The 8,620-nt window shown below is 36.7% G+C and overlaps 1 long non-coding RNA gene across 1 annotated transcript; it reads right to left on the reverse strand.

Moving 5' to 3' along the window:
* Positions 1-354: 354 nt before the first annotated feature.
* On the reverse strand, positions 355-1,041 carry LOC139865060 (uncharacterized). The gene is made up of 3 exons (XR_011764590.1): positions 910-1,041; positions 691-811; positions 355-586 (listed from the first exon to the last, which is right to left on the reverse strand). It is a non-coding gene; the product is annotated as an uncharacterized lncRNA (long non-coding RNA).
* Positions 1,042-8,620: the final 7,579 nt, after the last annotated feature.

Consider the following 8,620-nt stretch of genomic DNA (forward strand, 5'->3'; position numbering starts at 1 on the left):
AGGAAACATATCAAAAAATGAAAATCATATGAATGATAACAAACCTCCAACTGGCAGATCACAGTGGTTCCATCTTTGGTATTTTAAGGGCTGAAATTCCAGCCGCAGTGCCACCAGTAGGTGTATCGCCTTCATCAACTTCGGATTGAGAATCCGCCTTTCGCTTACCCTAAGACGAATTGCCAGTTTTGCATCCGCTAGAACTTGCAGCTTCAACACCATCAGCAATTGGTGTCTGAATGATTTAACACATGAAATCATATGGTCAATATATACGTTTGAATAAGATGATTACTATATTCATTAGATGGATATTAACACAAATAGTAATTCATTTAATAAAAGTACCTTCAATGGCTTCGGTGTTTCGTGTTGACAATCATCATTAACAGTATGATCTTCAAACACTTGCTTATACCCTTTACGAATCACTTCAGCCATGATATCACTATCGTCGGTCGCGTCCATGACTGTGTAAGACTTATAGTTCAATTTTTCATTGAATGTACTTTTACGAATCAGAAACAAAAAAAGTTTGTTTGGCAACATCATTCAGCTCTGCAGGAACATCGTATGGAGCAACACACTTCATGCATTAATACATTCAGCAATTATTAATTAGCGAAACTCATTTAGTTAATCATGTGATAATAGTTGTCAAATATTCAAAAAGGTTTATAATTAAATTACCGCCCCTGCTCTTGTATTAAGCCACGTCGCACTTCGTTTAACTAATTTCACCAGTTGGTTATCAAAGAGTATGATGTCAACTGCACCTGTGTCATCCTTGATGGTCACTGAAGTACATATCCTGCTCAATTGATTTAAGCTAATTTAATATGATAATACAATGATATATGTTGTGATCACATTAGAAATTATGACATAAATTTTTGCAATAATAAATACCTCGGAATCCACTTCTGGTCATCAACTTTACAGAGGTCACACCACAGAATGTCAACATCAAGGTCACAATTGTATACCTCAGCAAGTTTTTTTTCATGCACTGGACAAAGTCTTTGGAACCATCCAACACTATCACAAACCTTGACTACTTTTCCAATTACCAGGAAATTGAAATCCTGTCATATTTTAGTATTAATAGTGTATACCAAAACTTGTGATTCTACCCAAATACAGAGTTTGAATATTATATACCCGTTGAAAATTTTTTATTTGATCAAATTTGATTAAGTCACACTTGGTGTATTTTGCACCAAGTTTTTGCTCATCCTCACGAAAGTCAGGCGAAATAGTATTGATTGCACTCAACTCATCTTTATTGGGATTGTCAGCTAACCTGAGGCATCACAATCATATTAGTCATTTTTTTTATAGATATTACACAAAAACATGAAAGTGAAATAGCATGAGGAATAATATGATTAAAAAGTTAAATGTATGTGAAACTCATACTCTGAATTGAAAGTAGAGATACGATGAACAAACTCATTGAGGTACAGCCTGGTTCCAAAAAAAATATTGTTCACTTCAGGGTAACCTGAAAACGTAGATAATTAAGGACATTTCATTGTGATATAACGTATATGTCTAACTATTTATCGAATCATTTGGAATATGATTGTGTGATGTTAATTGAGTAGGACATATACCTTCCCACAACTTGAGCTGACAATTGTGAATGAGAGCCACTGTAGACGCTTAGAAGAGGATCTTAGAATCATCCTAACACGATCTAGAGGCGGAATAACAATAGAAAGAGCTTAAACGAATATCTATGGGTTTTCGGGTTCGTACAAGTCAAACCAAGATTAGATCTTGATAAACACGAAGCCTAGACTGACATTCTGTGGTATTTGGACATGAAGATTGAGAGAGACTCGACCTAGAACTGTTTTCGTGTGTGTGTAATGTGTAGAGTAGTTAACAGAATTAATGAAGATTAATTAGGCTTAAATACCTCAGTTCCTATGTCGGTCGACAGTGAAAGACAGTCGGTCGACTGACCATGTCAGTCGGCCGACTGTCGATTAATATTACGAAATATATTTAAACGTTTACAAAAATAACACATCGACAATCAACGTTTAACAATATTACAGGTTACAACATGATCGAATAAAACGTTAAAGTTCATGGAACTAGGGATTACAAAATATGCACTAACAAACTACCCACTTTGTAGACGCTTAGAAGAGGATCTTAGAATCAACCTAACACGATCTAGAGGCGGAATAACAATAGAAAGAGCTTAAACGAATATCTATGGGTTTTCGGGTTCGTACAAGTCAAACCAAGATTAGATCTTGATAAACACGAAGCCTAGACTGACATTCTGTGGTATTTGGACATGAAGATTGAGAGAGACTCGACCTAGAACTGTTTTCGTGTGTGTGTAATGTGTAGAGTAGTTAACAGAATTAATGAAGATTAATTAGGCTTAAATGCCTCAGTTCCTATGTCGGTCGACAGTGAAAGACAGTCGGTCGACTGACCATGTCAGTCGGCCGACTGTCGATTAATATTACGAAATATATTTAAACGTTTACAAAAATAACACATCGACAATCAACGTTTAACAATATTACAGGTTACAACATGATCGAATAAAACGTTAAAGTTCATGGAACTAGGGATTACAAATATGCACTAACAAACTCCCCCTAAGACCTAGTTCCTCATAAGTCTTCGATCTGCTTCAATCTCTGTACGGATCTGTAACCATATTGTTCAAATAGCAAACCTTTGCAACACGAATGTACTGTTGTGCTTGAACTCTATTTTCTGGCCTGTACAGCATCCGATTGTAGTACAATTTGAAGATGTCAGCTTCACAGGAATTTCTCAACCAAATGGGATCTAAAACCTGTATTGAGTCTGTCTCATCTTCCTTCAATTTGTCCAAAACGATGACTGCCTCCTCTGAGCGTTCATCGTAGTACCACCAGCGAAAACGTGGGCTAAAGTTCTGCGGCATTTTCATCACAGGAACCTTTCTCATATAATTTACTGGCTTGTATTTGACAATCTTTCTTCGTTCGCCCGTTTTCTTGTTTGTTCGATAAGTGATCGTGGGAAATTGAGGGCCGAATCCCTCAAAGTTCTTTGACAAGTACGAGTGTCTTATCTTCTTGCAGACAATATTAGGAATTCCGTCATAATCCCTATATAACATTTTGAGCCTAGCCACCTGCATAAATTCAAAGTACGGTAGAGACGTGAACTCGTATCCATGTTTGATGTAATCCACTCCGTACTCCTTCTTTATTGCGTATATATTCAACTCTTTAATATAGGCCCACGCAATTATTTTTCCTTTAGCCAAAAGATTCGCCGGTTTATTAATATAATTCATCCATTCAGGTTCCGGCGCTGGCTTCTCACAATATTTTCTGATCCTCAACAGGATCTTCCACTCAGCTTCTAGAACTTCTATCTTTTCTTTATTTATCTTGACCGGTAAAAACCCTGGAGGCAAATCTTCGGTCTTTTCTTTTTCTTCGCATTTACGGTTTAGAAGCTCTTCATTCATTTTGAAGTAGTCTTGAAATGTAGGTACATCTTTATCGTTATTACATTCGTACTCTGGAAAATCACCTATTGGTTCATCTTCAATAATTACTTCATCAAAATCTTTGTCGTTTTCATTACTTACGACAATTTCCTCAAAATCATCACTAGAATAGTAACGATTCTCAAAAGATGAGCTAGCAGTTGCGTCAGCTAAAGTACTTGCTTGTTGCTCTTGACGCACTAGCTCGGCCTGCTCCTCAGTGCTTAGATCCGGTGGGATCTCCCCTTCTTCTAAATCATCAAATACAACTGAGTGATTCAGACGATCCTGCTTTGCCAAAAAATCACGTAAAGAATAATCAATATTTAGAGGAATTACTGACAGTGGGTTCTCGCTTGTGCCTTTAGCAATATCCAAACCTAGCTCATCCTCGCCTTGATCGTTAAAATTACCAAAGTCTATATCCTCCTCGAGATCAACAGCCTCAATATCGAAATTATTTTCCCACTCAAGCACCTTCGAAAGTGCCTTGTTCGCTGTAGTCTCAGCCTTTACAATCAGCAAATTCTGAGCATCAAACTTAGTTTGTAACTTCTTCAATTCAACCTGTTGATCTTCAACCTGCTTGGTCAGTTTGGCAATCTCAGCATCCTTTCTTCTCTCTCGTTCATCAGCTTTTTCTTTAAACTTTTCAAATTCAGAAGCCATATTGACAACCTTCTCACTTAATATAGAAACCGCAGCATCTTGTGTAATAGCAGTCGTGGATGCAGCAGCATGAACTCCTGTATCAGTTTCAGCACGTGTTTCTTGAGTAGCAGCAGCTGAAGGTTGTCGTTGTGGTTGTGATTGCTGTGATTGTCGCTGTTCAGTAGCGGAGGACGACTCAGTCCTTTTTGCCTTCTTAATGAATCTTATGCGCCTCTGCTTCGGCTTTGTGGTAACCGAAGGACCCTCAGATTGTTTTCGCTTTCTCAGCTCGAATTGATCAGGGTCAAGGTCATCTCCTTCATCGTCTTCATCAACGAGTATTTGTTCAATTGGAACAACTGGCGGTGGCTGATTAACCTCTTGATCGTCTTCACCAACTGCGACGATATCATCTTCATTACCAGACGTACTGTTCTCATGACGACAGGCAGCACCTGGTGGACATACATAATTTTCATTTGCGAGGTGGCCAACCAATCTCTTGAATGGTTCATCCGGACCTCTCTTTTGCTTGACTCGATTGAAAGTCAAATCGTTCAGATGATTCAGCTTAATCTCATCCTCCCAAACCTTATTTAAACCTTGCACTTGCTTTTCAATCATCACCTGTAAGAACCTAGGAAACATTAAGTGGCTCTTCTTTTTCACGTTCACCAACATGCTTCTGAAAATTACTTCGGAGAAGTTGAAGTCTGCATGAAGAACTAGTGCTGCAAACATTGAGCTATAAGTCTCATTCAGCTCATCAAAACCGCCTACCATTGGACTCATGCATCTCAACAACACCAAAGTTAGGTATTTGTATTGATGACAGAATCGAGTTCTCTTAACAGCTCCTTTCATTGGATCACCAGAGTATCCACATCTTACTAGACACCTTCGGACCTTAGTTCTATTCAGTGTGACTGGCATAGAATCATTATCTGGAAAACCTAAGTCTTCACGAACTGTCTGTGCCGAGATCTTTACAATTGTACCACCAACGCTGCTTCGTATTACCTTTCTTCCTTGTTCAGTGACGATAGAAGCATTGTTCCAGAATTCTCGTTGGTGTGAGTAGTATGCTTTGCATTCTAGAGTTATTGCAGTATGAATCCTGGACCTTTTCAAGAATTTGATAATATCAACGAAGCCTTCCTTTGCTTCAGGTCCTTCCTCGTTTAGACATGCCTCTAGATTGGCATTTTCGCTTGCCGTCAGGCCTGGAAGATTCTTGGACAGAATCACCTCTTCCTCATGTACATCTTCGTTCACTGGACTACCTAGTTGAGCCATTTATTCTGCTATACAAACATATATACAATAATCGAAATGCGTTAAATCGAAAAATTTAAAAAAATAACAGGAAACAACAGTCGGTCGACATACTATGTAATTCGGTCGATTTTCAAGGACAGTCGACCGACATTTCGTACAAATCGATCGACTTTTAAAGTCGTCCGACATAGGGTAAATCGGTCGACTTAGGAAGTCAATCGGTCGATTTAGGAAGTCAATCGGTCGATTTATCTAACGAATCAAAAACGCAGATCCAAACTCAAATCCACAGATTTTATGGTGTTTTGTTTCAATCAAAGACTAATAAAGATCCAGAGAAAGCCGATATACATGATCTAGTATTCAACTAACTCTAACAGATCCTAAATCGTACCAATTTAATCGAAAATGAAAAATAAATAAGAAAACTTCAATAACTTTCGATTGAAAAAGAATTACCTTGATTGGTTAACGGCGCTGGAATCACAATTCAAAGAAGTATACGAAAAACACGATCAAAAACTCTTTGTCGTAAAATTCGAATTTTTGGTAAATCAACACAATCGCACGAGATAAAGAAAATCGGCCGTCTGAGGCCTTTTTATACTCAGCTCGACAATCGGTCGACTTTGGTGTTATGTCGACCGACATATGTGACAATCGGTCGATACACGTGACAAACGATCGACATATGTAACAAACGTCCGACATATGTAACAAGCAAGTAAGTCGGTCGATTTTTGTTCAATGTCGACCGACTTATAGTACAAATCGGTCGACTGTCTCTTCCTAATTAAAAAATTATATTTCGATACATAACCCCCGATAATTCCCTCTATTCACATCCACTGGCTGATTTTACACGCAAAATATTTTCGTTTTGAAGACTTTAACAAGTTTATGATTTGAGATGTGTAGTTCGTTTCTTTTTGACGTCGAGACACTATTTGTAACTTCAAGGAAATATTTACATATTCACATAAGCAAACAAATAAAATGTTTTTGTATTTTTCAAAATAAATATCAACACACTGAAAAATCTTTTTGTAGTTTTTAGGATTTTAAAACATTTCACAATAACAATGCAAATGAAGTACAATTCATGTAAGAAAGTCAATGATCAAGGTTAAGAAAGATCCAAGATTGTATGGCATAAAACATGTTATTTACAGGAAGCAGTTTCTGTAAGTCATAAACCTAAGGAAGCTAAATTATCAAAAAGTATACATGAATCTCACAAGTAAAAGCAAATAAAACCAGAGAAATTGATCTTAACATGGTATCTATCTTCATTAACCTTTTACAGACTTTCCTCTTAGACATTTTGATGATCAAGTTAATTAATTACATTAACATATTGCTATGTTAGATTCAATCATTGACTTAGACATCATTTGAGATCGCATGATTTATTAGGTAGTCAATTGAGCACAAGTCTATTGACGCTTTCCGTTACCACAAGCACATACGATAGGTCTAATTGAACAGGAAGATTCTCATAGTAATTTTGGAATATCCCTGTCAGCCATTAGCTTCTATCGTAACGTATACTTTTCAATTCATATGATTCTGATGGATCTCATAGTATATTCAATATTCTATCAATCGTGCAATCAACCAACTGCTATCAATCTCATTCCTTCTTTATTATTAAAGTTATTTGAGGAAACGGAATGAAAGACGTATCTTTCTTAATAAGTGAGAATTCAGAATATCTCTCTGAAGACATCTTTCGCTGTCTAGGCCTTAATGGGTACAGTCCCATATCACAGACAATGATAATAAGTCCAATAGAATGGTTTTGTTGAAGTATGAATGATTTAAGTTCTACTTGGTAATCTTCACACTCATTTGTATTCTTGCAAAGACTTCTCTTCTCGATTTCATCATTATCTTGACCTTGATATTTCCGTCTTCCATGATTTCACTTCTGTTTTCATGATATAATAACTTGATATGCAATGTGCCAGTTTTTTTTTTTTTTTTAAACAACACATTGCAGTCTTGACTTTGATTTAGTTCTCGAATTGACTTCCTTGCGATGAAGATCTCTTTTCTTCATGGTATCTATTAACTTAAATCATTCATTCATGGACTGTCTGTAATATAGAACCACACTTTTCAACCCGTTCACAGGAAAGACACTCTTATTGAGATAAACTTACTATTTTGGAGTTTAGTTACGATTCAAGAATTAAAGTTTGATAGAAGTCGGTATGCATAGTCAAATAGAACATTTTCAACGCTTATTGATCGCTTGAATATCCCAATTAGTCGTGAGACTCAATGGTGCAGCAATTTGGAATTTGCTTGGGGATATTCTACATCATGTGTTTCTAGATTATACGTCATGATAGGGGATACCCTCACCTTTTGTTGATTTCCTCAACAATTTTCTTTAAAGTATGCACCTGTGGTAATTAAGTGACTACCCTCAACCGCTGTAAACCTTTCCATGAGTTCCTTATCAAGATATTTACATGATTGTGATTATGATCATCTCATTCTATGATTAAGTCCGTATCCCATTTTTATATAGATCAAACTCGTTTTTTATTTTTTTTTATTTTCTGAATATCTGATGTTGCATTCATTACTCCCCCTAAAATACTAAAAATCTAAAATCTTTTTGGTTTTTGGATTTTAAACACACAGAAACAATCAGAAAGAAAAGAAATATAACCACACAGTATATACAGCTATGCAAGCAGAACACAAAAAATGAAGTTACTCGTTGGTCTCTTCGTCAGAAATGACATCTGACAATATTTTGACACTTAAATCAGTTAACAAGAAATCAAAACGCGGTTTATCAAAAGCTTTTGTGAAAAGATCAGCCCTTTGCGTAGTTGTGCCAATTTGTATAACATCAATTAGCCTTTTCTCATAACAGTCTCGAATAAAATGATATTTAATCCCTATGTGTTTGGTCTTAGAGTGATTCACAGGATTTTTCGTAACAGCTATGGCAGCAGTATTATCAACAAAAATAGGAGTGTTAGAAATATGCAAACCGTAGTCACGAAGCTGCTGTTGTATCCACACAACCTGAGATGCACAGCTTGCTGCAGCAATGTATTCAGCTTCACAAGTGGACAAGGCCACTGGTGTCTGCTTCTTGCACTGCCATGTAACTAGTCTGATTCCAAGGAATTGACAACCTCCTGATGTTGA

This window comes from Rutidosis leptorrhynchoides, chromosome 8 (assembly GCF_046630445.1).
Source record: "Rutidosis leptorrhynchoides isolate AG116_Rl617_1_P2 chromosome 8, CSIRO_AGI_Rlap_v1, whole genome shotgun sequence".
Lineage (NCBI taxonomy): Eukaryota > Viridiplantae > Streptophyta > Magnoliopsida > Asterales > Asteraceae > Rutidosis > Rutidosis leptorrhynchoides.